General features: G+C 54.0%; 66 non-coding genes across 66 annotated transcripts; 38 read left to right on the plus strand and 28 right to left on the minus strand.

Moving 5' to 3' along the window:
* Nucleotides 1–301: 301 nt before the first annotated feature.
* On the plus strand, nucleotides 302–393 carry Trnai-uau (transfer RNA isoleucine (anticodon UAU)). The gene is given in 2 exon segments: nucleotides 302–339; nucleotides 358–393. It is a non-coding gene; the product is annotated as a tRNA-Ile (tRNA).
* An 88-nt stretch (nucleotides 394–481) lies between these two features.
* Trnad-guc (transfer RNA aspartic acid (anticodon GUC)) lies at nucleotides 482–553 on the plus strand. The gene has a single exon. It is a non-coding gene; the product is annotated as a tRNA-Asp (tRNA).
* Nucleotides 554–1147: 594 nt separating this feature from the next.
* Trnar-acg (transfer RNA arginine (anticodon ACG)) lies at nucleotides 1148–1220 on the minus strand. The gene has a single exon. It is a non-coding gene; the product is annotated as a tRNA-Arg (tRNA).
* A 443-nt stretch (nucleotides 1221–1663) lies between these two features.
* On the plus strand, nucleotides 1664–1755 carry Trnai-uau (transfer RNA isoleucine (anticodon UAU)). The gene is given in 2 exon segments: nucleotides 1664–1701; nucleotides 1720–1755. It is a non-coding gene; the product is annotated as a tRNA-Ile (tRNA).
* An 88-nt stretch (nucleotides 1756–1843) lies between these two features.
* On the plus strand, nucleotides 1844–1915 carry Trnad-guc (transfer RNA aspartic acid (anticodon GUC)). The gene has a single exon. It is a non-coding gene; the product is annotated as a tRNA-Asp (tRNA).
* A 233-nt stretch (nucleotides 1916–2148) lies between these two features.
* Nucleotides 2149–2220, minus strand: Trnam-cau (transfer RNA methionine (anticodon CAU)). The gene has a single exon. It is a non-coding gene; the product is annotated as a tRNA-Met (tRNA).
* A 283-nt stretch (nucleotides 2221–2503) lies between these two features.
* Trnar-acg (transfer RNA arginine (anticodon ACG)) lies at nucleotides 2504–2576 on the minus strand. The gene has a single exon. It is a non-coding gene; the product is annotated as a tRNA-Arg (tRNA).
* A 443-nt stretch (nucleotides 2577–3019) lies between these two features.
* On the plus strand, nucleotides 3020–3111 carry Trnai-uau (transfer RNA isoleucine (anticodon UAU)). Its single transcript is given in 2 exon segments — nucleotides 3020–3057; nucleotides 3076–3111. It is a non-coding gene; the product is annotated as a tRNA-Ile (tRNA).
* Nucleotides 3112–3199: 88 nt separating this feature from the next.
* Trnad-guc (transfer RNA aspartic acid (anticodon GUC)) lies at nucleotides 3200–3271 on the plus strand. Its single transcript has one exon. It is a non-coding gene; the product is annotated as a tRNA-Asp (tRNA).
* Nucleotides 3272–3865: 594 nt separating this feature from the next.
* Nucleotides 3866–3938, minus strand: Trnar-acg (transfer RNA arginine (anticodon ACG)). The gene has a single exon. It is a non-coding gene; the product is annotated as a tRNA-Arg (tRNA).
* Nucleotides 3939–4381: 443 nt separating this feature from the next.
* Trnai-uau (transfer RNA isoleucine (anticodon UAU)) lies at nucleotides 4382–4473 on the plus strand. Its single transcript is given in 2 exon segments — nucleotides 4382–4419; nucleotides 4438–4473. It is a non-coding gene; the product is annotated as a tRNA-Ile (tRNA).
* Nucleotides 4474–4561: 88 nt separating this feature from the next.
* Nucleotides 4562–4633, plus strand: Trnad-guc (transfer RNA aspartic acid (anticodon GUC)). Its single transcript has one exon. It is a non-coding gene; the product is annotated as a tRNA-Asp (tRNA).
* A 594-nt stretch (nucleotides 4634–5227) lies between these two features.
* On the minus strand, nucleotides 5228–5300 carry Trnar-acg (transfer RNA arginine (anticodon ACG)). Its single transcript has one exon. It is a non-coding gene; the product is annotated as a tRNA-Arg (tRNA).
* A 443-nt stretch (nucleotides 5301–5743) lies between these two features.
* Nucleotides 5744–5835, plus strand: Trnai-uau (transfer RNA isoleucine (anticodon UAU)). Its single transcript is given in 2 exon segments — nucleotides 5744–5781; nucleotides 5800–5835. It is a non-coding gene; the product is annotated as a tRNA-Ile (tRNA).
* An 88-nt stretch (nucleotides 5836–5923) lies between these two features.
* Trnad-guc (transfer RNA aspartic acid (anticodon GUC)) lies at nucleotides 5924–5995 on the plus strand. Its single transcript has one exon. It is a non-coding gene; the product is annotated as a tRNA-Asp (tRNA).
* Nucleotides 5996–6228: 233 nt separating this feature from the next.
* On the minus strand, nucleotides 6229–6300 carry Trnam-cau (transfer RNA methionine (anticodon CAU)). The gene has a single exon. It is a non-coding gene; the product is annotated as a tRNA-Met (tRNA).
* Nucleotides 6301–6583: 283 nt separating this feature from the next.
* Nucleotides 6584–6656, minus strand: Trnar-acg (transfer RNA arginine (anticodon ACG)). The gene has a single exon. It is a non-coding gene; the product is annotated as a tRNA-Arg (tRNA).
* A 443-nt stretch (nucleotides 6657–7099) lies between these two features.
* Trnai-uau (transfer RNA isoleucine (anticodon UAU)) lies at nucleotides 7100–7191 on the plus strand. The gene is given in 2 exon segments: nucleotides 7100–7137; nucleotides 7156–7191. It is a non-coding gene; the product is annotated as a tRNA-Ile (tRNA).
* Nucleotides 7192–7302: 111 nt separating this feature from the next.
* Nucleotides 7303–7374, plus strand: Trnad-guc (transfer RNA aspartic acid (anticodon GUC)). The gene has a single exon. It is a non-coding gene; the product is annotated as a tRNA-Asp (tRNA).
* A 233-nt stretch (nucleotides 7375–7607) lies between these two features.
* On the minus strand, nucleotides 7608–7679 carry Trnam-cau (transfer RNA methionine (anticodon CAU)). Its single transcript has one exon. It is a non-coding gene; the product is annotated as a tRNA-Met (tRNA).
* A 283-nt stretch (nucleotides 7680–7962) lies between these two features.
* Nucleotides 7963–8035, minus strand: Trnar-acg (transfer RNA arginine (anticodon ACG)). The gene has a single exon. It is a non-coding gene; the product is annotated as a tRNA-Arg (tRNA).
* Nucleotides 8036–8478: 443 nt separating this feature from the next.
* Trnai-uau (transfer RNA isoleucine (anticodon UAU)) lies at nucleotides 8479–8570 on the plus strand. The gene is given in 2 exon segments: nucleotides 8479–8516; nucleotides 8535–8570. It is a non-coding gene; the product is annotated as a tRNA-Ile (tRNA).
* An 88-nt stretch (nucleotides 8571–8658) lies between these two features.
* Nucleotides 8659–8730, plus strand: Trnad-guc (transfer RNA aspartic acid (anticodon GUC)). Its single transcript has one exon. It is a non-coding gene; the product is annotated as a tRNA-Asp (tRNA).
* Nucleotides 8731–8963: 233 nt separating this feature from the next.
* On the minus strand, nucleotides 8964–9035 carry Trnam-cau (transfer RNA methionine (anticodon CAU)). The gene has a single exon. It is a non-coding gene; the product is annotated as a tRNA-Met (tRNA).
* A 283-nt stretch (nucleotides 9036–9318) lies between these two features.
* Nucleotides 9319–9391, minus strand: Trnar-acg (transfer RNA arginine (anticodon ACG)). Its single transcript has one exon. It is a non-coding gene; the product is annotated as a tRNA-Arg (tRNA).
* Nucleotides 9392–9834: 443 nt separating this feature from the next.
* On the plus strand, nucleotides 9835–9926 carry Trnai-uau (transfer RNA isoleucine (anticodon UAU)). Its single transcript is given in 2 exon segments — nucleotides 9835–9872; nucleotides 9891–9926. It is a non-coding gene; the product is annotated as a tRNA-Ile (tRNA).
* Nucleotides 9927–10014: 88 nt separating this feature from the next.
* Nucleotides 10015–10086, plus strand: Trnad-guc (transfer RNA aspartic acid (anticodon GUC)). The gene has a single exon. It is a non-coding gene; the product is annotated as a tRNA-Asp (tRNA).
* A 594-nt stretch (nucleotides 10087–10680) lies between these two features.
* Nucleotides 10681–10753, minus strand: Trnar-acg (transfer RNA arginine (anticodon ACG)). The gene has a single exon. It is a non-coding gene; the product is annotated as a tRNA-Arg (tRNA).
* Nucleotides 10754–11196: 443 nt separating this feature from the next.
* Nucleotides 11197–11288, plus strand: Trnai-uau (transfer RNA isoleucine (anticodon UAU)). The gene is given in 2 exon segments: nucleotides 11197–11234; nucleotides 11253–11288. It is a non-coding gene; the product is annotated as a tRNA-Ile (tRNA).
* Nucleotides 11289–11376: 88 nt separating this feature from the next.
* Nucleotides 11377–11448, plus strand: Trnad-guc (transfer RNA aspartic acid (anticodon GUC)). The gene has a single exon. It is a non-coding gene; the product is annotated as a tRNA-Asp (tRNA).
* Nucleotides 11449–12042: 594 nt separating this feature from the next.
* Nucleotides 12043–12115, minus strand: Trnar-acg (transfer RNA arginine (anticodon ACG)). Its single transcript has one exon. It is a non-coding gene; the product is annotated as a tRNA-Arg (tRNA).
* Nucleotides 12116–12558: 443 nt separating this feature from the next.
* Nucleotides 12559–12650, plus strand: Trnai-uau (transfer RNA isoleucine (anticodon UAU)). The gene is given in 2 exon segments: nucleotides 12559–12596; nucleotides 12615–12650. It is a non-coding gene; the product is annotated as a tRNA-Ile (tRNA).
* An 88-nt stretch (nucleotides 12651–12738) lies between these two features.
* On the plus strand, nucleotides 12739–12810 carry Trnad-guc (transfer RNA aspartic acid (anticodon GUC)). Its single transcript has one exon. It is a non-coding gene; the product is annotated as a tRNA-Asp (tRNA).
* Nucleotides 12811–13043: 233 nt separating this feature from the next.
* On the minus strand, nucleotides 13044–13115 carry Trnam-cau (transfer RNA methionine (anticodon CAU)). Its single transcript has one exon. It is a non-coding gene; the product is annotated as a tRNA-Met (tRNA).
* A 283-nt stretch (nucleotides 13116–13398) lies between these two features.
* Trnar-acg (transfer RNA arginine (anticodon ACG)) lies at nucleotides 13399–13471 on the minus strand. Its single transcript has one exon. It is a non-coding gene; the product is annotated as a tRNA-Arg (tRNA).
* A 443-nt stretch (nucleotides 13472–13914) lies between these two features.
* Nucleotides 13915–14006, plus strand: Trnai-uau (transfer RNA isoleucine (anticodon UAU)). Its single transcript is given in 2 exon segments — nucleotides 13915–13952; nucleotides 13971–14006. It is a non-coding gene; the product is annotated as a tRNA-Ile (tRNA).
* A 111-nt stretch (nucleotides 14007–14117) lies between these two features.
* Nucleotides 14118–14189, plus strand: Trnad-guc (transfer RNA aspartic acid (anticodon GUC)). Its single transcript has one exon. It is a non-coding gene; the product is annotated as a tRNA-Asp (tRNA).
* Nucleotides 14190–14422: 233 nt separating this feature from the next.
* Trnam-cau (transfer RNA methionine (anticodon CAU)) lies at nucleotides 14423–14494 on the minus strand. The gene has a single exon. It is a non-coding gene; the product is annotated as a tRNA-Met (tRNA).
* A 283-nt stretch (nucleotides 14495–14777) lies between these two features.
* Trnar-acg (transfer RNA arginine (anticodon ACG)) lies at nucleotides 14778–14850 on the minus strand. Its single transcript has one exon. It is a non-coding gene; the product is annotated as a tRNA-Arg (tRNA).
* A 443-nt stretch (nucleotides 14851–15293) lies between these two features.
* Nucleotides 15294–15385, plus strand: Trnai-uau (transfer RNA isoleucine (anticodon UAU)). The gene is given in 2 exon segments: nucleotides 15294–15331; nucleotides 15350–15385. It is a non-coding gene; the product is annotated as a tRNA-Ile (tRNA).
* An 88-nt stretch (nucleotides 15386–15473) lies between these two features.
* On the plus strand, nucleotides 15474–15545 carry Trnad-guc (transfer RNA aspartic acid (anticodon GUC)). The gene has a single exon. It is a non-coding gene; the product is annotated as a tRNA-Asp (tRNA).
* Nucleotides 15546–15778: 233 nt separating this feature from the next.
* On the minus strand, nucleotides 15779–15850 carry Trnam-cau (transfer RNA methionine (anticodon CAU)). The gene has a single exon. It is a non-coding gene; the product is annotated as a tRNA-Met (tRNA).
* Nucleotides 15851–16133: 283 nt separating this feature from the next.
* On the minus strand, nucleotides 16134–16206 carry Trnar-acg (transfer RNA arginine (anticodon ACG)). Its single transcript has one exon. It is a non-coding gene; the product is annotated as a tRNA-Arg (tRNA).
* A 443-nt stretch (nucleotides 16207–16649) lies between these two features.
* Trnai-uau (transfer RNA isoleucine (anticodon UAU)) lies at nucleotides 16650–16741 on the plus strand. Its single transcript is given in 2 exon segments — nucleotides 16650–16687; nucleotides 16706–16741. It is a non-coding gene; the product is annotated as a tRNA-Ile (tRNA).
* An 88-nt stretch (nucleotides 16742–16829) lies between these two features.
* Trnad-guc (transfer RNA aspartic acid (anticodon GUC)) lies at nucleotides 16830–16901 on the plus strand. The gene has a single exon. It is a non-coding gene; the product is annotated as a tRNA-Asp (tRNA).
* Nucleotides 16902–17134: 233 nt separating this feature from the next.
* On the minus strand, nucleotides 17135–17206 carry Trnam-cau (transfer RNA methionine (anticodon CAU)). The gene has a single exon. It is a non-coding gene; the product is annotated as a tRNA-Met (tRNA).
* Nucleotides 17207–17489: 283 nt separating this feature from the next.
* Nucleotides 17490–17562, minus strand: Trnar-acg (transfer RNA arginine (anticodon ACG)). The gene has a single exon. It is a non-coding gene; the product is annotated as a tRNA-Arg (tRNA).
* Nucleotides 17563–18005: 443 nt separating this feature from the next.
* Trnai-uau (transfer RNA isoleucine (anticodon UAU)) lies at nucleotides 18006–18097 on the plus strand. The gene is given in 2 exon segments: nucleotides 18006–18043; nucleotides 18062–18097. It is a non-coding gene; the product is annotated as a tRNA-Ile (tRNA).
* Nucleotides 18098–18208: 111 nt separating this feature from the next.
* Nucleotides 18209–18280, plus strand: Trnad-guc (transfer RNA aspartic acid (anticodon GUC)). Its single transcript has one exon. It is a non-coding gene; the product is annotated as a tRNA-Asp (tRNA).
* A 233-nt stretch (nucleotides 18281–18513) lies between these two features.
* On the minus strand, nucleotides 18514–18585 carry Trnam-cau (transfer RNA methionine (anticodon CAU)). Its single transcript has one exon. It is a non-coding gene; the product is annotated as a tRNA-Met (tRNA).
* A 283-nt stretch (nucleotides 18586–18868) lies between these two features.
* Trnar-acg (transfer RNA arginine (anticodon ACG)) lies at nucleotides 18869–18941 on the minus strand. The gene has a single exon. It is a non-coding gene; the product is annotated as a tRNA-Arg (tRNA).
* A 443-nt stretch (nucleotides 18942–19384) lies between these two features.
* On the plus strand, nucleotides 19385–19476 carry Trnai-uau (transfer RNA isoleucine (anticodon UAU)). The gene is given in 2 exon segments: nucleotides 19385–19422; nucleotides 19441–19476. It is a non-coding gene; the product is annotated as a tRNA-Ile (tRNA).
* Nucleotides 19477–19564: 88 nt separating this feature from the next.
* Trnad-guc (transfer RNA aspartic acid (anticodon GUC)) lies at nucleotides 19565–19636 on the plus strand. The gene has a single exon. It is a non-coding gene; the product is annotated as a tRNA-Asp (tRNA).
* Nucleotides 19637–19869: 233 nt separating this feature from the next.
* On the minus strand, nucleotides 19870–19941 carry Trnam-cau (transfer RNA methionine (anticodon CAU)). The gene has a single exon. It is a non-coding gene; the product is annotated as a tRNA-Met (tRNA).
* A 283-nt stretch (nucleotides 19942–20224) lies between these two features.
* Nucleotides 20225–20297, minus strand: Trnar-acg (transfer RNA arginine (anticodon ACG)). The gene has a single exon. It is a non-coding gene; the product is annotated as a tRNA-Arg (tRNA).
* Nucleotides 20298–20740: 443 nt separating this feature from the next.
* On the plus strand, nucleotides 20741–20832 carry Trnai-uau (transfer RNA isoleucine (anticodon UAU)). The gene is given in 2 exon segments: nucleotides 20741–20778; nucleotides 20797–20832. It is a non-coding gene; the product is annotated as a tRNA-Ile (tRNA).
* A 111-nt stretch (nucleotides 20833–20943) lies between these two features.
* Trnad-guc (transfer RNA aspartic acid (anticodon GUC)) lies at nucleotides 20944–21015 on the plus strand. Its single transcript has one exon. It is a non-coding gene; the product is annotated as a tRNA-Asp (tRNA).
* Nucleotides 21016–21603: 588 nt separating this feature from the next.
* Nucleotides 21604–21676, minus strand: Trnar-acg (transfer RNA arginine (anticodon ACG)). The gene has a single exon. It is a non-coding gene; the product is annotated as a tRNA-Arg (tRNA).
* A 443-nt stretch (nucleotides 21677–22119) lies between these two features.
* Trnai-uau (transfer RNA isoleucine (anticodon UAU)) lies at nucleotides 22120–22211 on the plus strand. Its single transcript is given in 2 exon segments — nucleotides 22120–22157; nucleotides 22176–22211. It is a non-coding gene; the product is annotated as a tRNA-Ile (tRNA).
* A 111-nt stretch (nucleotides 22212–22322) lies between these two features.
* Trnad-guc (transfer RNA aspartic acid (anticodon GUC)) lies at nucleotides 22323–22394 on the plus strand. The gene has a single exon. It is a non-coding gene; the product is annotated as a tRNA-Asp (tRNA).
* A 588-nt stretch (nucleotides 22395–22982) lies between these two features.
* Nucleotides 22983–23055, minus strand: Trnar-acg (transfer RNA arginine (anticodon ACG)). Its single transcript has one exon. It is a non-coding gene; the product is annotated as a tRNA-Arg (tRNA).
* Nucleotides 23056–23498: 443 nt separating this feature from the next.
* Trnai-uau (transfer RNA isoleucine (anticodon UAU)) lies at nucleotides 23499–23590 on the plus strand. Its single transcript is given in 2 exon segments — nucleotides 23499–23536; nucleotides 23555–23590. It is a non-coding gene; the product is annotated as a tRNA-Ile (tRNA).
* Nucleotides 23591–23701: 111 nt separating this feature from the next.
* Trnad-guc (transfer RNA aspartic acid (anticodon GUC)) lies at nucleotides 23702–23773 on the plus strand. The gene has a single exon. It is a non-coding gene; the product is annotated as a tRNA-Asp (tRNA).
* Nucleotides 23774–24361: 588 nt separating this feature from the next.
* On the minus strand, nucleotides 24362–24434 carry Trnar-acg (transfer RNA arginine (anticodon ACG)). The gene has a single exon. It is a non-coding gene; the product is annotated as a tRNA-Arg (tRNA).
* Nucleotides 24435–24877: 443 nt separating this feature from the next.
* Nucleotides 24878–24969, plus strand: Trnai-uau (transfer RNA isoleucine (anticodon UAU)). The gene is given in 2 exon segments: nucleotides 24878–24915; nucleotides 24934–24969. It is a non-coding gene; the product is annotated as a tRNA-Ile (tRNA).
* A 111-nt stretch (nucleotides 24970–25080) lies between these two features.
* Trnad-guc (transfer RNA aspartic acid (anticodon GUC)) lies at nucleotides 25081–25152 on the plus strand. The gene has a single exon. It is a non-coding gene; the product is annotated as a tRNA-Asp (tRNA).
* The last annotated feature ends 495 nt before the right edge of the window (nucleotides 25153–25647 follow it).

Genomic DNA, 25647 nt, shown 5'->3' on the forward strand with positions numbered 1-25647 from the left:
GCACCTCTCCTCCAGCTGCTCGGCCACGGTGCGCCTGCACGGCTTAGAGCTTGCCACACATCTGCCCTCGCTGTTGGACAGGTAGCAGAAGGCAAGGCGCGCGTTTTTCTGCATTTTTTTCGGCGAGGACAAGCGGTTGATATGCTTGTAAGTGTAGCATATGAAGCAAGAATCGAATGAGGCATTCGTAGACAGGTGCTAAATTCGCAGTATGGCCGCAGGTGACGATCTTATGACGGGTGTGCAGCCACAACAGGTTGGCAGCAAAGTGAGTATCGCTAACTGAAAGCTCTCTGCTGTATCCCCAGTGGCGCAATTGGTTAGCGCACGGTACTTATAAGGCAGTAGCCGTGAGCAATGCCGGGGTTGTGAGTTCGAGCCTCACCTGGGGCATACTTTTATTTCGTAGCAGCTGACTCTGAAATGTATCACCTGCTTGAGAAACATAAGTGTGCGTGCATTATAGTCACCGATCGCGTGTTCCTCGGTAGTATAGTGGTTAGTATCCCCGCCTGTCACGCGGGAGACCGGGGTTCGATTCCCCGCCGGGGAGGTGCGATTTTTATATCGCGAAAGTTGCACGCGTGGCCCGAAAGGACATTAACGTTGCGATCAAGGAATGTAGTTACTGCAAAATCGTAAGAAAGTCTGCGTCTTAGGAAGTGTTTCTCGCATTCTTCACACGACGTCGTCGTTTCACGACTTACAGGGGTTGCTGTTGACGCTGAACCAGCTCACCCCAGGCTTAATGATCGAGCTCGAGGCACCCAAGAAAAAGAATAATTTTAGCAGAGCGTGGTTTCGATCCACGGACCTCTGCCTCTGGGTTATGGGCCCAGCACGCTTCCACTGCGCCACTCTGCTGCGTAGAGCCGTCCGCGCTCTTCGGTGCGTGACATGGGACACTTGGAAAGCGTTGTCTGCGTCGGTTTCCCGCGCCTACCGTTTAATTAAGTGCGTAACATCTCTCAGCTTGACTTGTCTCGACTTTGCTCGACTGACGCTACGCTGACGCTTGCACGAAGCGATATTTACCACAATCGTCTCGAGATGCAGCTGCGAGATGCTCAGGATTAACATTGCACTCCACGAAGGTGGAGACATTCGAATCCACTGCCTAGCTACGCGCCCGCAACTAACAAAATGCCGACCTTGCCAGGATTCGAACCTGGAATCTTCTGATCCGTAGTCAGACGCGTTATCCGTTGCGCCACAGGGCCACTGTTTGCGTTTTCTACCACGAGGCGGGTGCACATCGCAAAGCAACGTGTTCTCCGTGGCTCGGCAACTGCATGTCGTCCACTGACAACGGCGGCGCGGCCACTCTGGTCTTGCGCACTCTGCAGGGAGCTGCCAAGGAAGGCACCTCTCCTCCAGCTGCTCGGCCACGGTGCGCCTGCACGGCTTAGAGCTTGCCACACATCTGCCCTCGCTGTTGGACAGGTAGCAGAAGGCAAGGCGCGCGTTTTTCTGCATTTTTTTCGGCGAGGACAAGCGGTTGATATGCTTGTAAGTGTAGCATATGAAGCAAGAATCGAATGAGGCATTCGTAGACAGGTGCTAAATTCGCAGTATGGCCGCAGGTGACGATCTTATGACGGGTGTGCAGCCACAACAGGTTGGCAGCAAAGTGAGTATCGCTAACTGAAAGCTCTCTGCTGTATCCCCAGTGGCGCAATTGGTTAGCGCACGGTACTTATAAGGCAGTAGCCGTGAGCAATGCCGGGGTTGTGAGTTCGAGCCTCACCTGGGGCATACTTTTATTTCGTAGCAGCTGACTCTGAAATGTATCACCTGCTTGAGAAACATAAGTGTGCGTGCATTATAGTCACCGATCGCGTGTTCCTCGGTAGTATAGTGGTTAGTATCCCCGCCTGTCACGCGGGAGACCGGGGTTCGATTCCCCGCCGGGGAGGTGCGATTTTTATATCGCGAAAGTTGCACGCGTGGCCCGAAAGGACATTAACGTTGCGATCAAGGAATGTAGTTACTGCAAAATCGTAAGAAAGTCTGCGTCTTAGGAAGTGTTTCTCGCATTCTTCACACGACGTCGTCGTTTCACGACTTACAGGGGTTGCTGTTGACGCTGAACCAGCTCACCCCAGGCTTAATGATCGAGCTCGAGGCACCCAAGAAAAAGAATAATTTTAGCAGAGCGTGGTTTCGATCCACGGACCTCTGGGTTATGGGCCCAGCACGCTTCCACTGCGCCACTCTGCTGCGTGGAGCCGTCCGCGCTCTTCGGTGCGTGACATGGGACACTTGGAAAGCGTTGTCTGCGTCGGTTTCCCGCGCCTACCGTTTAATTAAGTGCGTAACATCTCTCAGCTTGACTTGTCTCGACTTTGCTCGACTGACGCTACGCTGACGCTTGCACGAAGCGATATTTACCGCAATCGTCTCGAGATGCAGCTGCGAGATGCTCAGGATTAACATTGCACTCCACGAAGGTGGAGACATTCGAATCCACTGCCTAGCTACGCGCCCGCAACTAACAAAATGCCGACCCTGCCAGGATTCGAACCTGGAATCTTCTGATCCGTAGTCAGACGCGTTATCCGTTGCGCCACAGGGCCACTGTTTGCGTTTTCTACCACGAGGCGGGTGCACATCGCAAAGCAACGTGTTCTCCGTGGCTCGGCAACTGCATGTCGTCCACTGACAACGGCGGCGCGGCCACTCTGGTCTTGCGCACTCTGCAGGGAGCTGCCAAGGAAGGCACCTCTCCTCCAGCTGCTCGGCCACGGTGCGCCTGCACGGCTTAGAGCTTGCCACACATCTGCCCTCGCTGTTGGACAGGTAGCAGAAGGCAAGGCGCGCGTTTTTCTGCATTTTTTTCGGCGAGGACAAGCGGTTGATATGCTTGTAAGTGTAGCATATGAAGCAAGAATCGAATGAGGCATTCGTAGACAGGTGCTAAATTCGCAGTATGGCCGCAGGTGACGATCTTATGACGGGTGTGCAGCCACAACAGGTTGGCAGCAAAGTGAGTATCGCTAACTGAAAGCTCTCTGCTGTATCCCCAGTGGCGCAATTGGTTAGCGCACGGTACTTATAAGGCAGTAGCCGTGAGCAATGCCGGGGTTGTGAGTTCGAGCCTCACCTGGGGCATACTTTTATTTCGTAGCAGCTGACTCTGAAATGTATCACCTGCTTGAGAAACATAAGTGTGCGTGCATTATAGTCACCGATCGCGTGTTCCTCGGTAGTATAGTGGTTAGTATCCCCGCCTGTCACGCGGGAGACCGGGGTTCGATTCCCCGCCGGGGAGGTGCGATTTTTATATCGCGAAAGTTGCACGCGTGGCCCGAAAGGACATTAACGTTGCGATCAAGGAATGTAGTTACTGCAAAATCGTAAGAAAGTCTGCGTCTTAGGAAGTGTTTCTCGCATTCTTCACACGACGTCGTCGTTTCACGACTTACAGGGGTTGCTGTTGACGCTGAACCAGCTCACCCCAGGCTTAATGATCGAGCTCGAGGCACCCAAGAAAAAGAATAATTTTAGCAGAGCGTGGTTTCGATCCACGGACCTCTGCCTCTGGGTTATGGGCCCAGCACGCTTCCACTGCGCCACTCTGCTGCGTGGAGCCGTCCGCGCTCTTCGGTGCGTGACATGGGACACTTGGAAAGCGTTGTCTGCGTCGGTTTCCCGCGCCTACCGTTTAATTAAGTGCGTAACATCTCTCAGCTTGACTTGTCTCGACTTTGCTCGACTGACGCTACGCTGACGCTTGCACGAAGCGATATTTACCGCAATCGTCTCGAGATGCAGCTGCGAGATGCTCAGGATTAACATTGCACTCCACGAAGGTGGAGACATTCGAATCCACTGCCTAGCTACGCGCCCGCAACTAACAAAATGCCGACCCTGCCAGGATTCGAACCTGGAATCTTCTGATCCGTAGTCAGACGCGTTATCCGTTGCGCCACAGGGCCACTGTTTGCGTTTTCTACCACGAGGCGGGTGCACATCGCAAAGCAACGTGTTCTCCGTGGCTCGGCAACTGCATGTCGTCCACTGACAACGGCGGCGCGGCCACTCTGGTCTTGCGCACTCTGCAGGGAGCTGCCAAGGAAGGCACCTCTCCTCCAGCTGCTCGGCCACGGTGCGCCTGCACGGCTTAGAGCTTGCCACACATCTGCCCTCGCTGTTGGACAGGTAGCAGAAGGCAAGGCGCGCGTTTTTCTGCATTTTTTTCGGCGAGGACAAGCGGTTGATATGCTTGTAAGTGTAGCATATGAAGCAAGAATCGAATGAGGCATTCGTAGACAGGTGCTAAATTCGCAGTATGGCCGCAGGTGACGATCTTATGACGGGTGTGCAGCCACAACAGGTTGGCAGCAAAGTGAGTATCGCTAACTGAAAGCTCTCTGCTGTATCCCCAGTGGCGCAATTGGTTAGCGCACGGTACTTATAAGGCAGTAGCCGTGAGCAATGCCGGGGTTGTGAGTTCGAGCCTCACCTGGGGCATACTTTTATTTCGTAGCAGCTGACTCTGAAATGTATCACCTGCTTGAGAAACATAAGTGTGCGTGCATTATAGTCACCGATCGCGTGTTCCTCGGTAGTATAGTGGTTAGTATCCCCGCCTGTCACGCGGGAGACCGGGGTTCGATTCCCCGCCGGGGAGGTGCGATTTTTATATCGCGAAAGTTGCACGCGTGGCCCGAAAGGACATTAACGTTGCGATCAAGGAATGTAGTTACTGCAAAATCGTAAGAAAGTCTGCGTCTTAGGAAGTGTTTCTCGCATTCTTCACACGACGTCGTCGTTTCACGACTTACAGGGGTTGCTGTTGACGCTGAACCAGCTCACCCCAGGCTTAATGATCGAGCTCGAGGCACCCAAGAAAAAGAATAATTTTAGCAGAGCGTGGTTTCGATCCACGGACCTCTGCCTCTGGGTTATGGGCCCAGCACGCTTCCACTGCGCCACTCTGCTGCGTGGAGCCGTCCGCGCTCTTCGGTGCGTGACATGGGACACTTGGAAAGCGTTGTCTGCGTCGGTTTCCCGCGCCTACCGTTTAATTAAGTGCGTAACATCTCTCAGCTTGACTTGTCTCGACTTTGCTCGACTGACGCTACGCTGACGCTTGCACGAAGCGATATTTACCGCAATCGTCTCGAGATGCAGCTGCGAGATGCTCAGGATTAACATTGCACTCCACGAAGGTGGAGACATTCGAATCCACTGCCTAGCTACGCGCCCGCAACTAACAAAATGCCGACCCTGCCAGGATTCGAACCTGGAATCTTCTGATCCGTAGTCAGACGCGTTATCCGTTGCGCCACAGGGCCACTGTTTGCGTTTTCTACCACGAGGCGGGTGCACATCGCAAAGCAACGTGTTCTCCGTGGCTCGGCAACTGCATGTCGTCCACTGACAACGGCGGCGCGGCCACTCTGGTCTTGCGCACTCTGCAGGGAGCTGCCAAGGAAGGCACCTCTCCTCCAGCTGCTCGGCCACGGTGCGCCTGCACGGCTTAGAGCTTGCCACACATCTGCCCTCGCTGTTGGACAGGTAGCAGAAGGCAAGGCGCGCGTTTTTCTGCATTTTTTTCGGCGAGGACAAGCGGTTGATATGCTTGTAAGTGTAGCATATGAAGCAAGAATCGAATGAGGCATTCGTAGACAGGTGCTAAATTCGCAGTATGGCCGCAGGTGACGATCTTATGACGGGTGTGCAGCCACAACAGGTTGGCAGCAAAGTGAGTATCGCTAACTGAAAGCTCTCTGCTGTATCCCCAGTGGCGCAATTGGTTAGCGCACGGTACTTATAAGGCAGTAGCCGTGAGCAATGCCGGGGTTGTGAGTTCGAGCCTCACCTGGGGCATACTTTTATTTCGTAGCAGCTGACTCTGAAATGTATCACCTGCTTGAGAAACATAAGTGTGCGTGCATTATAGTCACCGATCGCGTGTTCCTCGGTAGTATAGTGGTTAGTATCCCCGCCTGTCACGCGGGAGACCGGGGTTCGATTCCCCGCCGGGGAGGTGCGATTTTTATATCGCGAAAGTTGCACGCGTGGCCCGAAAGGACATTAACGTTGCGATCAAGGAATGTAGTTACTGCAAAATCGTAAGAAAGTCTGCGTCTTAGGAAGTGTTTCTCGCATTCTTCACACGACGTCGTCGTTTCACGACTTACAGGGGTTGCTGTTGACGCTGAACCAGCTCACCCCAGGCTTAATGATCGAGCTCGAGGCACCCAAGAAAAAGAATAATTTTAGCAGAGCGTGGTTTCGATCCACGGACCTCTGGGTTATGGGCCCAGCACGCTTCCACTGCGCCACTCTGCTGCGTGGAGCCGTCCGCGCTCTTCGGTGCGTGACATGGGACACTTGGAAAGCGTTGTCTGCGTCGGTTTCCCGCGCCTACCGTTTAATTAAGTGCGTAACATCTCTCAGCTTGACTTGTCTCGACTTTGCTCGACTGACGCTACGCTGACGCTTGCACGAAGCGATATTTACCGCAATCGTCTCGAGATGCAGCTGCGAGATGCTCAGGATTAACATTGCACTCCACGAAGGTGGAGACATTCGAATCCACTGCCTAGCTACGCGCCCGCAACTAACAAAATGCCGACCCTGCCAGGATTCGAACCTGGAATCTTCTGATCCGTAGTCACACGCGTTATCCGTTGCGCTACAGGGCCACTGTTTGCGTTTTCTACCACGAGGCGGGTGCACATCGCAAAGCAACGTGTTCTCCGTGGCTCGGCAACTGCATGTCGTCCACTGACAACGGCGGCGCGGCCACTCTGGTCTTGCGCACTCTGCAGGGAGCTGCCAAGGAAGGCACCTCTCCTCCAGCTGCTCGGCCACGGTGCGCCTGCACGGCTTAGAGCTTGCCACACATCTGCCCTCGCTGTTGGACAGGTAGCAGAAGGCAAGGCGCGCGTTTTTCTGCATTTTTTTCGGCGAGGACAAGCGGTTGATATGCTTGTAAGTGTAGCATATGAAGCAAGAATCGAATGAGGCATTCGTAGACAGGTGCTAAATTCGCAGTATGGCCGCAGGTGACGATCTTATGACGGGTGTGCAGCCACAACAGGTTGGCAGCAAAGTGAGTATCGCTAACTGAAAGCTCTCTGCTGTAGCCCCAGTGGCGCAATTGGTTAGCGCACGGTAGTTATAAGGCAGTAGCCGTGAGCAATGCCGGGGATGTGAGTTCGAGCCTCACCTGGGGCATACTTTTATTTCGTAGCAGCTGACTCTGAAAGCATCGGGACGCGAGAGTTGAGATGTATCACCTGCTTGAGAAACATAAGTGTGCGTGCATTATAATCACCGATCGCGTGTTCCTCGGTAGTATAGTGGTTAGTATCCCCGCCTGTCACGCGGGAGACCGGGGTTCGATTCCCCGCCGGGGAGGTGCGATTTTTATATCGCGAAAGTTGCACGCGTGGCCCGAAAGGACATTAACGTTGCGATCAAGGAATGTAGTTACTGCAAAATCGTAAGAAAGTCTGCGTCTTAGGAAGTGTTTCTCGCATTCTTCACACGACGTCGTCGTTTCACGACTTACAGGGGTTGCTGTTGACGCTGAACCAGCTCACCCCAGGCTTAATGATCGAGCTCGAGGCACCCAAGAAAAAGAATAATTTTAGCAGAGCGTGGTTTCGATCCACGGACCTCTGGGTTATGGGCCCAGCACGCTTCCACTGCGCCACTCTGCTGCGTGGAGCCGTCCGCGCTCTTCGGTGCGTGACATGGGACACTTGGAAAGCGTTGTCTGCGTCGGTTTCCCGCGCCTACCGTTTAATTAAGTGCGTAACATCTCTCAGCTTGACTTGTCTCGACTTTGCTCGACTGACGCTACGCTGACGCTTGCACGAAGCGATATTTACCGCAATCGTCTCGAGATGCAGCTGCGAGATGCTCAGGATTAACATTGCACTCCACGAAGGTGGAGACATTCGAATCCACTGCCTAGCTACGCGCCCGCAACTAACAAAATGCCGACCCTGCCAGGATTCGAACCTGGAATCTTCTGATCCGTAGTCAGACGCGTTATCCGTTGCGCCACAGGGCCACTGTTTGCGTTTTCTACCACGAGGCGGGTGCACATGGCAAAGCAACGTGTTCTCCGTGGCTCGGCAACTGCATGTCGTCCACTGACAACGGCGGCGCGGCCACTCTGGTCTTGCGCACTCTGCAGGGAGCTGCCAAGGAAGGCACCTCTCCTCCAGCTGCTCGGCCACGGTGCGCCTGCACGGCTTAGAGCTTGCCACACATCTGCCCTCGCTGTTGGACAGGTAGCAGAAGGCAAGGCGCGCGTTTTTCTGCATTTTTTTCGGCGAGGACAAGCGGTTGATATGCTTGTAAGTGTAGCATATGAAGCAAGAATCGAATGAGGCATTCGTAGACAGGTGCTAAATTCGCAGTATGGCCGCAGGTGACGATCTTATGACGGGTGTGCAGCCACAACAGGTTGGCAGCAAAGTGAGTATCGCTAACTGAAAGCTCTCTGCTGTAGCCCCAGTGGCGCAATTGGTTAGCGCACGGTACTTATAAGGCAGTAGCCGTGAGCAATGCCGGGGTTGTGAGTTCGAGCCTCACCTGGGGCATACTTTTATTTCGTAGCAGCTGACTCTGAAATGTATCACCTGCTTGAGAAACATAAGTGTGCGTGCATTATAGTCACCGATCGCGTGTTCCTCGGTAGTATAGTGGTTAGTATCCCCGCCTGTCACGCGGGAGACCGGGGTTCGATTCCCCGCCGGGGAGGTGCGATTTTTATATCGCGAAAGTTGCACGCGTGGCCCGAAAGGACATTAACGTTGCGATCAAGGAATGTAGTTACTGCAAAATCGTAAGAAAGTCTGCGTCTTAGGAAGTGTTTCTCGCATTCTTCACACGACGTCGTCGTTTCACGACTTACAGGGGTTGCTGTTGACGCTGAACCAGCTCACCCCAGGCTTAATGATCGAGCTCGAGGCACCCAAGAAAAAGAATAATTTTAGCAGAGCGTGGTTTCGATCCACGGACCTCTGGGTTATGGGCCCAGCACGCTTCCACTGCGCCACTCTGCTGCGTGGAGCCGTCCGCGCTCTTCGGTGCGTGACATGGGACACTTGGAAAGCGTTGTCTGCGTCGGTTTCCCGCGCCTACCGTTTAATTAAGTGCGTAACATCTCTCAGCTTGACTTGTCTCGACTTTGCTCGACTGACGCTACGCTGACGCTTGCACGAAGCGATATTTACCGCAATCGTCTCGAGATGCAGCTGCGAGATGCTCAGGATTAACATTGCACTCCACGAAGGTGGAGACATTCGAATCCACTGCCTAGCTACGCGCCCGCAACTAACAAAATGCCGACCCTGCCAGGATTCGAACCTGGAATCTTCTGATCCGTAGTCAGACGCGTTATCCGTTGCGCCACAGGGCCACTGTTTGCGTTTTCTACCACGAGGCGGGTGCACATCGCAAAGCAACGTGTTCTCCGTGGCTCGGCAACTGCATGTCGTCCACTGACAACGGCGGCGCGGCCACTCTGGTCTTGCGCACTCTGCAGGGAGCTGCCAAGGAAGGCACCTCTCCTCCAGCTGCTCGGCCACGGTGCGCCTGCACGGCTTAGAGCTTGCCACACATCTGCCCTCGCTGTTGGACAGGTAGCAGAAGGCAAGGCGCGCGTTTTTCTGCATTTTTTTCGGCGAGGACAAGCGGTTGATATGCTTGTAAGTGTAGCATATGAAGCAAGAATCGAATGAGGCATTCGTAGACAGGTGCTAAATTCGCAGTATGGCCGCAGGTGACGATCTTATGACGGGTGTGCAGCCACAACAGGTTGGCAGCAAAGTGAGTATCGCTAACTGAAAGCTCTCTGCTGTATCCCCAGTGGCGCAATTGGTTAGCGCACGGTACTTATAAGGCAGTAGCCGTGAGCAATGCCGGGGTTGTGAGTTCGAGCCTCACCTGGGGCATACTTTTATTTCGTAGCAGCTGACTCTGAAATGTATCACCTGCTTGAGAAACATAAGTGTGCGTGCATTATAGTCACCGATCGCGTGTTCCTCGGTAGTATAGTGGTTAGTATCCCCGCCTGTCACGCGGGAGACCGGGGTTCGATTCCCCGCCGGGGAGGTGCGATTTTTATATCGCGAAAGTTGCACGCGTGGCCCGAAAGGACATTAACGTTGCGATCAAGGAATGTAGTTACTGCAAAATCGTAAGAAAGTCTGCGTCTTAGGAAGTGTTTCTCGCATTCTTCACACGACGTCGTCGTTTCACGACTTACAGGGGTTGCTGTTGACGCTGAACCAGCTCACCCCAGGCTTAATGATCGAGCTCGAGGCACCCAAGAAAAAGAATAATTTTAGCAGAGCGTGGTTTCGATCCACGGACCTCTGCCTCTGGGTTATGGGCCCAGCACGCTTCCACTGCGCCACTCTGCTGCGTGGAGCCGTCCGCGCTCTTCGGTGCGTGACATGGGACACTTGGAAAGCGTTGTCTGCGTCGGTTTCCCGCGCCTACCGTTTAATTAAGTGCGTAACATCTCTCAGCTTGACTTGTCTCGACTTTGCTCGACTGACGCTACGCTGACGCTTGCACGAAGCGATATTTACCGCAATCGTCTCGAGATGCAGCTGCGAGATGCTCAGGATTAACATTGCACTCCACGAAGGTGGAGACATTCGAATCCACTGCCTAGCTACGCGCCCGCAACTAACAAAATGCCGACCCTGCCAGGATTCGAACCTGGAATCTTCTGATCCGTAGTCAGACGCGTTATCCGTTGCGCCACAGGGCCACTGTTTGCGTTTTCTACCACGAGGCGGGTGCACATCGCAAAGCAACGTGTTCTCCGTGGCTCGGCAACTGCATGTCGTCCACTGACAACGGCGGCGCGGCCACTCTGGTCTTGCGCACTCTGCAGGGAGCTGCCAAGGAAGGCACCTCTCCTCCAGCTGCTCGGCCACGGTGCGCCTGCACGGCTTAGAGCTTGCCACACATCTGCCCTCGCTGTTGGACAGGTAGCAGAAGGCAAGGCGCGCGTTTTTCTGCATTTTTTTCGGCGAGGACAAGCGGTTGATATGCTTGTAAGTGTAGCATATGAAGCAAGAATCGAATGAGGCATTCGTAGACAGGTGCTAAATTCGCAGTATGGCCGCAGGTGACGATCTTATGACGGGTGTGCAGCCACAACAGGTTGGCAGCAAAGTGAGTATCGCTAACTGAAAGCTCTCTGCTGTATCCCCAGTGGCGCAATTGGTTAGCGCACGGTACTTATAAGGCAGTAGCCGTGAGCAATGCCGGGGTTGTGAGTTCGAGCCTCACCTGGGGCATACTTTTATTTCGTAGCAGCTGACTCTGAAATGTATCACCTGCTTGAGAAACATAAGTGTGCGTGCATTATAGTCACCGATCGCGTGTTCCTCGGTAGTATAGTGGTTAGTATCCCCGCCTGTCACGCGGGAGACCGGGGTTCGATTCCCCGCCGGGGAGGTGCGATTTTTATATCGCGAAAGTTGCACGCGTGGCCCGAAAGGACATTAACGTTGCGATCAAGGAATGTAGTTACTGCAAAATCGTAAGAAAGTCTGCGTCTTAGGAAGTGTTTCTCGCATTCTTCACACGACGTCGTCGTTTCACGACTTACAGGGGTTGCTGTTGACGCTGAACCAGCTCACCCCAGGCTTAATGATCGAGCTCGAGGCACCCAAGAAAAAGAATAATTTTAGCAGAGCGTGGTTTCGATCCACGGACCTCTGCCTCTGGGTTATGGGCCCAGCACGCTTCCACTGCGCCACTCTGCTGCGTGGAGCCGTCCGCGCTCTTCGGTGCGTGACATGGGACACTTGGAAAGCGTTGTCTGCGTCGGTTTCCCGCGCCTACCGTTTAATTAAGTGCGTAACATCTCTCAGCTTGACTTGTCTCGACTTTGCTCGACTGACGCTACGCTGACGCTTGCACGAAGCGATATTTACCGCAATCGTCTCGAGATGCAGCTGCGAGATGCTCAGGATTAACATTGCACTCCACGAAGGTGGAGACATTCGAATCCACTGCCTAGCTACGCGCCCGCAACTAACAAAATGCCGACCCTGCCAGGATTCGAACCTGGAATCTTCTGATCCGTAGTCAGACGCGTTATCCGTTGCGCCACAGGGCCACTGTTTGCGTTTTCTACCACGAGGCGGGTGCACATCGCAAAGCAACGTGTTCTCCGTGGCTCGGCAACTGCATGTCGTCCACTGACAACGGCGGCGCGGCCACTCTGGTCTTGCGCACTCTGCAGGGAGCTGCCAAGGAAGGCACCTCTCCTCCAGCTGCTCGGCCACGGTGCGCCTGCACGGCTTAGAGCTTGCCACACATCTGCCCTCGCTGTTGGACAGGTAGCAGAAGGCAAGGCGCGCGTTTTTCTGCATTTTTTTCGGCGAGGACAAGCGGTTGATATGCTTGTAAGTGTAGCATATGAAGCAAGAATCGAATGAGGCATTCGTAGACAGGTGCTAAATTCGCAGTATGGCCGCAGGTGACGATCTTATGACGGGTGTGCAGCCACAACAGGTTGGCAGCAAAGTGAGTATCGCTAACTGAAAGCTCTCTGCTGTATCCCCAGTGGCGCAATTGGTTAGCGCACGGTACTTATAAGGCAGTAGCCGTGAGCAATGCCGGGGTTGTGAGTTCGAGCCTCACCTGGGGCATACTTTTATTTCGTAGCAGCTGACTCTGAAATGTATCACCTGCTTGAGAAACATAAGTGTGCGTGCATTATAGTCACCGATCGCGTGTTCCTCGGTAGTATAGTGGTTAGTATCCCCGCCTGTCACGCGGGAGACCGGGGTTCGATTCCCCGCCGGGGAGGTGCGATTTTTATATCGCGAAAGTTGCACGCGTGGCCCGAAAGGACATTAACGTTGCGATCAAGGAATGTAGTTACTGCAAAATCGTAAGAAAGTCTGCGTCTTAGGAAGTGTTTCTCGCATTCTTCACACGACGTCGTCGTTTCACGACTTACAGGGGTTGCTGTTGACGCTGAACCAGCTCACCCCAGGCTTAATGATCGAGCTCGAGGCACCCAAGAAAAAGAATAATTTTAGCAGAGCGTGGTTTCGATCCACGGACCTCTGGGTTATGGGCCCAGCACGCTTCCACTGCGCCACTCTGCTGCGTGGAGCCGTCCGCGCTCTTCGGTGCGTGACATGGGACACTTGGAAAGCGTTGTCTGCGTCGGTTTCCCGCGCCTACCGTTTAATTAAGTGCGTAACATCTCTCAGCTTGACTTGTCTCGACTTTGCTCGACTGACGCTACGCTGACGCTTGCACGAAGCGATATTTACCGCAATCGTCTCGAGATGCAGCTGCGAGATGCTCAGGATTAACATTGCACTCCACGAAGGTGGAGACATTCGAATCCACTGCCTAGCTACGCGCCCGCAACTAACAAAATGCCGACCCTGCCAGGATTCGAACCTGGAATCTTCTGATCCGTAGTCACACGCGTTATCCGTTGCGCTACAGGGCCACTGTTTGCGTTTTCTACCACGAGGCGGGTGCACATCGCAAAGCAACGTGTTCTCCGTGGCTCGGCAACTGCATGTCGTCCACTGACAACGGCGGCGCGGCCACTCTGGTCTTGCGCACTCTGCAGGGAGCTGCCAAGGAAGGCACCTCTCCTCCAGCTGCTCGGCCACGGTGCGCCTGCACGGCTTAGAGCTTGCCACACATCTGCCCTCGCTGTTGGACAGGTAGCAGAAGGCAAGGCGCGCGTTTTTCTGCATTTTTTTCGGCGAGGACAAGCGGTTGATATGCTTGTAAGTGTAGCATATGAAGCAAGAATCGAATGAGGCATTCGTAGACAGGTGCTAAATTCGCAGTATGGCCGCAGGTGACGATCTTATGACGGGTGTGCAGCCACAACAGGTTGGCAGCAAAGTGAGTATCGCTAACTGAAAGCTCTCTGCTGTAGCCCCAGTGGCGCAATTGGTTAGCGCACGGTAGTTATAAGGCAGTAGCCGTGAGCAATGCCGGGGATGTGAGTTCGAGCCTCACCTGGGGCATACTTTTATTTCGTAGCAGCTGACTCTGAAAGCATCGGGACGCGAGAGTTGAGATGTATCACCTGCTTGAGAAACATAAGTGTGCGTGCATTATAATCACCGATCGCGTGTTCCTCGGTAGTATAGTGGTTAGTATCCCCGCCTGTCACGCGGGAGACCGGGGTTCGATTCCCCGCCGGGGAGGTGCGATTTTTATATCGCGAAAGTTGCACGCGTGGCCCGAAAGGACATTAACGTTGCGATCAAGGAATGTAGTTACTGCAAAATCGTAAGAAAGTCTGCGTCTTAGGAAGTGTTTCTCGCATTCTTCACACGACGTCGTCGTTTCACGACTTACAGGGGTTGCTGTTGACGCTGAACCAGCTCACCCCAGGCTTAATGATCGAGCTCGAGGCACCCAAGAAAAAGAATAATTTTAGCAGAGCGTGGTTTCGATCCACGGACCTCTGGGTTATGGGCCCAGCACGCTTCCACTGCGCCACTCTGCTGCGTGGAGCCGTCCGCGCTCTTCGGTGCGTGACATGGGACACTTGGAAAGCGTTGTCTGCGTCGGTTTCCCGCGCCTACCGTTTAATTAAGTGCGTAACATCTCTCAGCTTGACTTGTCTCGACTTTGCTCGACTGACGCTACGCTGACGCTTGCACGAAGCGATATTTACCGCAATCGTCTCGAGATGCAGCTGCGAGATGCTCAGGATTAACATTGCACTCCACGAAGGTGGAGACATTCGAATCCACTGCCTAGCTACGCGCCCGCAACTAACAAAATGCCGACCCTGCCAGGATTCGAACCTGGAATCTTCTGATCCGTAGTCAGACGCGTTATCCGTTGCGCCACAGGGCCACTGTTTGCGTTTTCTACCACGAGGCGGGTGCACATGGCAAAGCAACGTGTTCTCCGTGGCTCGGCAACTGCATGTCGTCCACTGACAACGGCGGCGCGGCCACTCTGGTCTTGCGCACTCTGCAGGGAGCTGCCAAGGAAGGCACCTCTCCTCCAGCTGCTCGGCCACGGTGCGCCTGCACGGCTTAGAGCTTGCCACACATCTGCCCTCGCTGTTGGACAGGTAGCAGAAGGCAAGGCGCGCGTTTTTCTGCATTTTTTTCGGCGAGGACAAGCGGTTGATATGCTTGTAAGTGTAGCATATGAAGCAAGAATCGAATGAGGCATTCGTAGACAGGTGCTAAATTCGCAGTATGGCCGCAGGTGACGATCTTATGACGGGTGTGCAGCCACAACAGGTTGGCAGCAAAGTGAGTATCGCTAACTGAAAGCTCTCTGCTGTAGCCCCAGTGGCGCAATTGGTTAGCGCACGGTACTTATAAGGCAGTAGCCGTGAGCAATGCCGGGGTTGTGAGTTCGAGCCTCACCTGGGGCATACTTTTATTTCGTAGCAGCTGACTCTGAAATGTATCACCTGCTTGAGAAACATAAGTGTGCGTGCATTATAGTCACCGATCGCGTGTTCCTCGGTAGTATAGTGGTTAGTATCCCCGCCTGTCACGCGGGAGACCGGGGTTCGATTCCCCGCCGGGGAGGTGCGATTTTTATATCGCGAAAGTTGCACGCGTGGCCCGAAAGGACATTAACGTTGCGATCAAGGAATGTAGTTACTGCAAAATCGTAAGAAAGTCTGCGTCTTAGGAAGTGTTTCTCGCATTCTTCACACGACGTCGTCGTTTCACGACTTACAGGGGTTGCTGTTGACGCTGAACCAGCTCACCCCAGGCTTAATGATCGAGCTCGAGGCACCCAAGAAAAAGAATAATTTTAGCAGAGCGTGGTTTCGATCCACGGACCTCTGGGTTATGGGCCCAGCACGCTTCCACTGCGCCACTCTGCTGCGTGGAGCCGTCCGCGCTCTTCGGTGCGTGACATGGGACACTTGGAAAGCGTTGTCTGCGTCGGTTTCCCGCGCCTACCGTTTAATTAAGTGCGTAACATCTCTCAGCTTGACTTGTCTCGACTTTGCTCGACTGACGCTACGCTGACGCTTGCACGAAGCGATATTTACCGCAATCGTCTCGAGATGCAGCTGCGAGATGCTCAGGATTAACATTGCACTCCACGAAGGTGGAGACATTCGAATCCACTGCCTAGCTACGCGCCCGCAACTAACAAAATGCCGACCCTGCCAGGATTCGAACCTGGAATCTTCTGATCCGTAGTCAGACGCGTTATCCGTTGCGCCACAGGGCCACTGTTTGCGTTTTCTACCACGAGGCGGGTGCACATCGCAAAGCAACGTGTTCTCCGTGGCTCGGCAACTGCATGTCGTCCACTGACAACGGCGGCGCGGCCACTCTGGTCTTGCGCACTCTGCAGGGAGCTGCCAAGGAAGGCACCTCTCCTCCAGCTGCTCGGCCACGGTGCGCCTGCACGGCTTAGAGCTTGCCACACATCTGCCCTCGCTGTTGGACAGGTAGCAGAAGGCAAGGCGCGCGTTTTTCTGCATTTTTTTCGGCGAGGACAAGCGGTTGATATGCTTGTAAGTGTAGCATATGAAGCAAGAATCGAATGAGGCATTCGTAGACAGGTGCTAAATTCGCAGTATGGCCGCAGGTGACGATCTTATGACGGGTGTGCAGCCACAACAGGTTGGCAGCAAAGTGAGTATCGCTAACTGAAAGCTCTCTGCTGTATCCCCAGTGGCGCAATTGGTTAGCGCACGGTACTTATAAGGCAGTAGCCGTGAGCAATGCCGGGGTTGTGAGTTCGAGCCTCACCTGGGGCATACTTTTATTTCGTAGCAGCTGACTCTGAAATGTATCACCTGCTTGAGAAACATAAGTGTGCGTGCATTATAGTCACCGATCGCGTGTTCCTCGGTAGTATAGTGGTTAGTATCCCCGCCTGTCACGCGGGAGACCGGGGTTCGATTCCCCGCCGGGGAGGTGCGATTTTTATATCGCGAAAGTTGCACGCGTGGCCCGAAAGGACATTAACGTTGCGATCAAGGAATGTAGTTACTGCAAAATCGTAAGAAAGTCTGCGTCTTAGGAAGTGTTTCTCGCATTCTTCACACGACGTCGTCGTTTCACGACTTACAGGGGTTGCTGTTGACGCTGAACCAGCTCACCCCAGGCTTAATGATCGAGCTCGAGGCACCCAAGAAAAAGAATAATTTTAGCAGAGCGTGGTTTCGATCCACGGACCTCTGGGTTATGGGCCCAGCACGCTTCCACTGCGCCACTCTGCTGCGTGGAGCCGTCCGCGCTCTTCGGTGCGTGACATGGGACACTTGGAAAGCGTTGTCTGCGTCGGTTTCCCGCGCCTACCGTTTAATTAAGTGCGTAACATCTCTCAGCTTGACTTGTCTCGACTTTGCTCGACTGACGCTACGCTGACGCTTGCACGAAGCGATATTTACCGCAATCGTCTCGAGATGCAGCTGCGAGATGCTCAGGATTAACATTGCACTCCACGAAGGTGGAGACATTCGAATCCACTGCCTAGCTACGCGCCCGCAACTAACAAAATGCCGACCCTGCCAGGATTCGAACCTGGAATCTTCTGATCCGTAGTCACACGCGTTATCCGTTGCGCTACAGGGCCACTGTTTGCGTTTTCTACCACGAGGCGGGTGCACATCGCAAAGCAACGTGTTCTCCGTGGCTCGGCAACTGCATGTCGTCCACTGACAACGGCGGCGCGGCCACTCTGGTCTTGCGCACTCTGCAGGGAGCTGCCAAGGAAGGCACCTCTCCTCCAGCTGCTCGGCCACGGTGCGCCTGCACGGCTTAGAGCTTGCCACACATCTGCCCTCGCTGTTGGACAGGTAGCAGAAGGCAAGGCGCGCGTTTTTCTGCATTTTTTTCGGCGAGGACAAGCGGTTGATATGCTTGTAAGTGTAGCATATGAAGCAAGAATCGAATGAGGCATTCGTAGACAGGTGCTAAATTCGCAGTATGGCCGCAGGTGACGATCTTATGACGGGTGTGCAGCCACAACAGGTTGGCAGCAAAGTGAGTATCGCTAACTGAAAGCTCTCTGCTGTAGCCCCAGTGGCGCAATTGGTTAGCGCACGGTAGTTATAAGGCAGTAGCCGTGAGCAATGCCGGGGATGTGAGTTCGAGCCTCACCTGGGGCATACTTTTATTTCGTAGCAGCTGACTCTGAAAGCATCGGGACGCGAGAGTTGAGATGTATCACCTGCTTGAGAAACATAAGTGTGCGTGCATTATAATCACCGATCGCGTGTTCCTCGGTAGTATAGTGGTTAGTATCCCCGCCTGTCACGCGGGAGACCGGGGTTCGATTCCCCGCCGGGGAGGTGCGATTTTTATATCGCGAAAGTTGCACGCGTGGCCCGAAAGGACATTAACGTTGCGATCAAGGAATGTAGTTACTGCAAAATCGTAAGAAAGTCTGCGTCTTAGGAAGTGTTTCTCGCATTCTTCACACGACGTCGTCGTTTCACGACTTACAGGGGTTGCTGTTGACGCTGAACCAGCTCACCCCAGGCTTAATGATCGAGCTCGAGGCACCCAAGAAAAAGAATAATTTTAGCAGAGCGTGGTTTCGATCCACGGACCTCTGGGTTATGGGCCCAGCACGCTTCCACTGCGCCACTCTGCTGCGTGGAGCCGTCCGCGCTCTTCGGTGCGTGACATGGGACACTTGGAAAGCGTTGTCTGCGTCGGTTTCCCGCGCCTACCGTTTAATTAAGTGCGTAACATCTCTCAGCTTGACTTGTCTCGACTTTGCTCGACTGACGCTACGCTGACGCTTGCACGAAGCGATATTTACCGCAATCGTCTCGAGATGCAGCTGCGAGATGCTCAGGATTAACATTGCACTCCACGAAGGTGGAGACATTCGAATCCACTGCCTAGCTACGCGCCCGCAACTAACAAAATGCCGACCCTGCCAGGATTCGAACCTGGAATCTTCTGATCCGTAGTCAGACGCGTTATCCGTTGCGCCACAGGGCCACTGTTTGCGTTTTCTACCACGAGGCGGGTGCACATGGCAAAGCAACGTGTTCTCCGTGGCTCGGCAACTGCATGTCGTCCACTGACAACGGCGGCGCGGCCACTCTGGTCTTGCGCACTCTGCAGGGAGCTGCCAAGGAAGGCACCTCTCCTCCAGCTGCTCGGCCACGGTGCGCCTGCACGGCTTAGAGCTTGCCACACATCTGCCCTCGCTGTTGGACAGGTAGCAGAAGGCAAGGCGCGCGTTTTTCTGCATTTTTTTCGGCGAGGACAAGCGGTTGATATGCTTGTAAGTGTAGCATATGAAGCAAGAATCGAATGAGGCATTCGTAGACAGGTGCTAAATTCGCAGTATGGCCGCAGGTGACGATCTTATGACGGGTGTGCAGCCACAACAGGTTGGCAGCAAAGTGAGTATCGCTAACTGAAAGCTCTCTGCTGTAGCCCCAGTGGCGCAATTGGTTAGCGCACGGTACTTATAAGGCAGTAGCCGTGAGCAATGCCGGGGTTGTGAGTTCGAGCCTCACCTGGGGCATACTTTTATTTCGTAGCAGCTGACTCTGAAATGTATCACCTGCTTGAGAAACATAAGTGTGCGTGCATTATAGTCACCGATCGCGTGTTCCTCGGTAGTATAGTGGTTAGTATCCCCGCCTGTCACGCGGGAGACCGGGGTTCGATTCCCCGCCGGGGAGGTGCGATTTTTATATCGCGAAAGTTGCACGCGTGGCCCGAAAGGACATTAACGTTGCGATCAAGGAATGTAGTTACTGCAAAATCGTAAGAAAGTCTGCGTCTTAGGAAGTGTTTCTCGCATTCTTCACACGACGTCGTCGTTTCACGACTTACAGGGGTTGCTGTTGACGCTGAACCAGCTCACCCCAGGCTTAATGATCGAGCTCGAGGCACCCAAGAAAAAGAATAATTTTAGCAGAGCGTGGTTTCGATCCACGGACCTCTGGGTTATGGGCCCAGCACGCTTCCACTGCGCCACTCTGCTGCGTGGAGCCGTCCGCGCTCTTCGGTGCGTGACATGGGACACTTGGAAAGCGTTGTCTGCGTCGGTTTCCCGCGCCTACCGTTTAATTAAGTGCGTAACATCTCTCAGCTTGACTTGTCTCGACTTTGCTCGACTGACGCTACGCTGACGCTTGCACGAAGCGATATTTACCGCAATCGTCTCGAGATGCAGCTGCGAGATGCTCAGGATTAACATTGCACTCCACGAAGGTGGAGACATTCGAATCCACTGCCTAGCTACGCGCCCGCAACTAACAAAATGCCGACCCTGCCAGGATTCGAACCTGGAATCTTCTGATCCGTAGTCAGACGCGTTATCCGTTGCGCTACAGGGCCACTGTTTGCGTTTTCTACCACGAGGCGGGTGCACATCGCAAAGCAACGTGTTCTCCGTGGCTCGGCAACTGCATGTCGTCCACTGACAACGGCGGCGCGGCCACTCTGGTCTTGCGCACTCTGCAGGGAGCTGCCAAGGAAGGCACCTCTCCTCCAGCTGCTCGGCCACGGTGCGCCTGCACGGCTTAGAGCTTGCCACACATCTGCCCTCGCTGTTGGACAGGTAGCAGAAGGCAAGGCGCGCGTTTTTCTGCATTTTTTTCGGCGAGGACAAGCGGTTGATATGCTTGTAAGTGTAGCATATGAAGCAAGAATCGAATGAGGCATTCGTAGACAGGTGCTAAATTCGCAGTATGGCCGCAGGTGACGATCTTATGACGGGTGTGCAGCCACAACAGGTTGGCAGCAAAGTGAGTATCGCTAACTGAAAGCTCTCTGCTGTAGCCCCAGTGGCGCAATTGGTTAGCGCACGGTAGTTATAAGGCAGTAGCCGTGAGCAATGCCGGGGATGTGAGTTCGAGCCTCACCTGGGGCATACTTTTATTTCGTAGCAGCTGACTCTGAAAGCATCGGGACGCGAGAGTTGAGATGTATCACCTGCTTGAGAAACATAAGTGTGCGTGCATTATAGTCACCGATCGCGTGTTCCTCGGTAGTATAGTGGTTAGTATCCCCGCCTGTCACGCGGGAGACCGGGGTTCGATTCCCCGCCGGGGAGGTGCGATTTTTATATCGCGAAAGTTGCACGCGTGGCCCGAAAGGACATTAACGTTGCGATCAAGGAATGTAGTTACTGCAAAATCGTAAGAAAGTCTGCGTCTTAGGAAGTGTTTCTCGCATTCTTCACACGACGTCGTCGTTTCACGACTTACAGGGGTTGCTGTTGACGCTGAACCAGCTCACCCCAGGCTTAATGATCGAGCTCGAGGCACCCAAGAAAAAGAATAATTTTAGCAGAGCGTGGTTTCGATCCACGGACCTCTGGGTTATGGGCCCAGCACGCTTCCACTGCGCCACTGTGCTGCGTGGAGCCGTCCGCGCTCTTCGGTGCGTGACATGGGACACTTGGAAAGCGTTGTCTGCGTCGGTTTCCCGCGCCTACCGTTTAATTAAGTGCGTAACATCTCTCAGCTTGACTTGTCTCGACTTTGCTCGACTGACGCTACGCTGACGCTTGCACGAAGCGATATTTACCGCAATCGTCTCGAGATGCAGCTGCGAGATGCTCAGGATTAACATTGCACTCCACGAAGGTGGAGACATTCGAATCCACTGCCTAGCTACGCGCCCGCAACTAACAAAATGCCGACCCTGCCAGGATTCGAACCTGGAATCTTCTGATCCGTAGTCAGACGCGTTATCCGTTGCGCCACAGGGCCACTGTTTGCGTTTTCTACCACGAGGCGGGTGCACATCGCAAAGCAACGTGTTCTCCGTGGCTCGGCAACTGCATGTCGTCCACTGACAACGGCGGCGCGGCCACTCTGGTCTTGCGCACTCTGCAGGGAGCTGCCAAGGAAGGCACCTCTCCTCCAGCTGCTCGGCCACGGTGCGCCTGCACGGCTTAGAGCTTGCCACACATCTGCCCTCGCTGTTGGACAGGTAGCAGAAGGCAAGGCGCGCGTTTTTCTGCATTTTTTTCGGCGAGGACAAGCGGTTGATATGCTTGTAAGTGTAGCATATGAAGCAAGAATCGAATGAGGCATTCGTAGACAGGTGCTAAATTCGCAGTATGGCCGCAGGTGACGATCTTATGACGGGTGTGCAGCCACAACAGGTTGGCAGCAAAGTGAGTATCGCTAACTGAAAGCTCTCTGCTGTAGCCCCAGTGGCGCAATTGGTTAGCGCACGGTACTTATAAGGCAGTAGCCGTGAGCAATGCCGGGGTTGTGAGTTCGAGCCTCACCTGGGGCATACTTTTATTTCGTAGCAGCTGACTCTGAAAGCATCGGGACGCGAGAGTTGAGATGTATCACCTGCTTGAGAAACATAAGTGTGCGTGCATTATAGTCACCGGTCGCGTGTTCCTCGGTAGTATAGTGGTTAGTATCCCCGCCTGTCACGCGGGAGACCGGGGTTCGATTCCCCGCCGGGGAGGTGCGATTTTTATATCGCGAAAGTTGCACGCGTGGCCCGAAAGGACATTAACGTTGCGATCAAGGAATGTAGTTACTGCAAAATCGTAAGAAAGTCTGCGTCTTAGGAAGTGTTTCTCGCATTCTTCACACGACGTCGTCGTTTCACGACTTACAGGGGTTGCTGTTGACGCTGAACCAGCTCACCCCAGGCTTAATGATCGAGCTCGAGGCACCCAAGAAAAAGAATAATTTTAGCAGAGCGTGGTTTCGATCCACGGACCTCTGGGTTATGGGCCCAGCACGCTTCCACTGCGCCACTGTGCTGCGTGGAGCCGTCCGCGCTCTTCGGTGCGTGACATGGGACACTTGGAAAGCGTTGTCTGCGTCGGTTTCCCGCGCCTACCGTTTAATTAAGTGCGTAACATCTCTCAGCTTGACTTGTCTCGACTTTGCTCGACTGACGCTACGCTGACGCTTGCACGAAGCGATATTTACCGCAATCGTCTCGAGATGCAGCTGCGAGATGCTCAGGATTAACATTGCACTCCACGAAGGTGGAGACATTCGAATCCACTGCCTAGCTACGCGCCCGCAACTAACAAAATGCCGACCCTGCCAGGATTCGAACCTGGAATCTTCTGATCCGTAGTCAGACGCGTTATCCGTTGCGCCACAGGGCCACTGTTTGCGTTTTCTACCACGAGGCGGGTGCACATCGCAAAGCAACGTGTTCTCCGTGGCTCGGCAACTGCATGTCGTCCACTGACAACGGCGGCGCGGCCACTCTGGTCTTGCGCACTCTGCAGGGAGCTGCCAAGGAAGGCACCTCTCCTCCAGCTGCTCGGCCACGGTGCGCCTGCACGGCTTAGAGCTTGCCACACATCTGCCCTCGCTGTTGGACAGGTAGCAGAAGGCAAGGCGCGCGTTTTTCTGCATTTTTTTCGGCGAGGACAAGCGGTTGATATGCTTGTAAGTGTAGCATATGAAGCAAGAATCGAATGAGGCATTCGTAGACAGGTGCTAAATTCGCAGTATGGCCGCAGGTGACGATCTTATGACGGGTGTGCAGCCACAACAGGTTGGCAGCAAAGTGAGTATCGCTAACTGAAAGCTCTCTGCTGTAGCCCCAGTGGCGCAATTGGTTAGCGCACGGTACTTATAAGGCAGTAGCCGTGAGCAATGCCGGGGTTGTGAGTTCGAGCCTCACCTGGGGCATACTTTTATTTCGTAGCAGCTGACTCTGAAAGCATCGGGACGCGAGAGTTGAGATGTATCACATGCTTGAGAAACATAAGTGTGCGTGCATTATAGTCACCGATCGCGTGTTCCTCGGTAGTATAGTGGTTAGTATCCCCGCCTGTCACGCGGGAGACCGGGGTTCGATTCCCCGCCGGGGAGGTGCGATTTTTATATCGCGAAAGTTGCACGCGTGGCCCGAAAGGACATTAACGTTGCGATCAAGGAATGTAGTTACTGCAAAATCGTAAGAAAGTCTGCGTCTTAGGAAGTGTTTCTCGCATTCTTCACACGACGTCGTCGTTTCACGACTTACAGGGGTTGCTGTTGACGCTGAACCAGCTCACCCCAGGCTTAATGATCGAGCTCGAGGCACCCAAGAAAAAGAATAATTTTAGCAGAGCGTGGTTTCGATCCACGGACCTCTGGGTTATGGGCCCAGCACGCTTCCACTGCGCCACTGTGCTGCGTGGAGCCGTCCGCGCTCTTCGGTGCGTGACATGGGACACTTGGAAAGCGTTGTCTGCGTCGGTTTCCCGCGCCTACCGTTTAATTAAGTGCGTAACATCTCTCAGCTTGACTTGTCTCGACTTTGCTCGACTGACGCTACGCTGACGCTTGCACGAAGCGATATTTACCGCAATCGTCTCGAGATGCAGCTGCGAGATGCTCAGGATTAACATTGCACTCCACGAAGGTGGAGACATTCGAATCCACTGCCTAGCTACGCGCCCGCAACTAACAAAATGCCGACCCTGCCAGGATTCGAACCTGGAATCTTCTGATCCGTAGTCAGACGCGTTATCCGTTGCGCCACAGGGCCACTGTTTGCGTTTTCTACCACGAGGCGGGTGCACATCGCAAAGCAACGTGTTCTCCGTGGCTCGGCAACTGCATGTCGTCCACTGACAACGGCGGCGCGGCCACTCTGGTCTTGCGCACTCTGCAGGGAGCTGCCAAGGAAGGCACCTCTCCTCCAGCTGCTCGGCCACGGTGCGCCTGCACGGCTTAGAGCTTGCCACACATCTGCCCTCGCTGTTGGACAGGTAGCAGAAGGCAAGGCGCGCGTTTTTCTGCATTTTTTTCGGCGAGGACAAGCGGTTGATATGCTTGTAAGTGTAGCATATGAAGCAAGAATCGAATGAGGCATTCGTAGACAGGTGCTAAATTCGCAGTATGGCCGCAGGTGACGATCTTATGACGGGTGTGCAGCCACAACAGGTTGGCAGCAAAGTGAGTATCGCTAACTGAAAGCTCTCTGCTGTAGCCCCAGTGGCGCAATTGGTTAGCGCACGGTACTTATAAGGCAGTAGCCGTGAGCAATGCCGGGGTTGTGAGTTCGAGCCTCACCTGGGGCATACTTTTATTTCGTAGCAGCTGACTCTGAAAGCATCGGGACGCGAGAGTTGAGATGTATCACATGCTTGAGAAACATAAGTGTGCGTGCATTATAGTCACCGATCGCGTGTTCCTCGGTAGTATAGTGGTTAGTATCCCCGCCTGTCACGCGGGAGACCGGGGTTCGATTCCCCGCCGGGGAGGTGCGATTTTTATATCGCGAAAGTTGCACGCGTGGCCCGAAAGGACATTAACGTTGCGATCAAGGAATGTAGTTACTGCAAAATCGTAAGAAAGTCTGCGTCTTAGGAAGTGTTTCTCGCATTCTTCACACGACGTCGTCGTTTCACGACTTACAGGGGTTGCTGTTGACGCTGAACCAGCTCACCCCAGGCTTAATGATCGAGCTCGAGGCACCCAAGAAAAAGAATAATTTTAGCAGAGCGTGGTTTCGATCCACGGACCTCTGGGTTATGGGCCCAGCACGCTTCCACTGCGCCACTGTGCTGCGTGGAGCCGTCCGCGCTCTTCGGTGCGTGACATGGGACACTTGGAAAGCGTTGTCTGCGTCGGTTTCCCGCGCCTACCGTTTAATTAAGTGCGTAACATCTCTCAGCTTGACTTGTCTCGACTTTGCTCGACTGACGCTACGCTGACGCTTGCACGAAGCGATATTTACCGCAATCGTCTCGAGATGC

This window comes from Schistocerca nitens, chromosome 9 (assembly GCF_023898315.1).
Source record: "Schistocerca nitens isolate TAMUIC-IGC-003100 chromosome 9, iqSchNite1.1, whole genome shotgun sequence".
NCBI classification, from domain to species: domain Eukaryota; kingdom Metazoa; phylum Arthropoda; class Insecta; order Orthoptera; family Acrididae; genus Schistocerca; species Schistocerca nitens.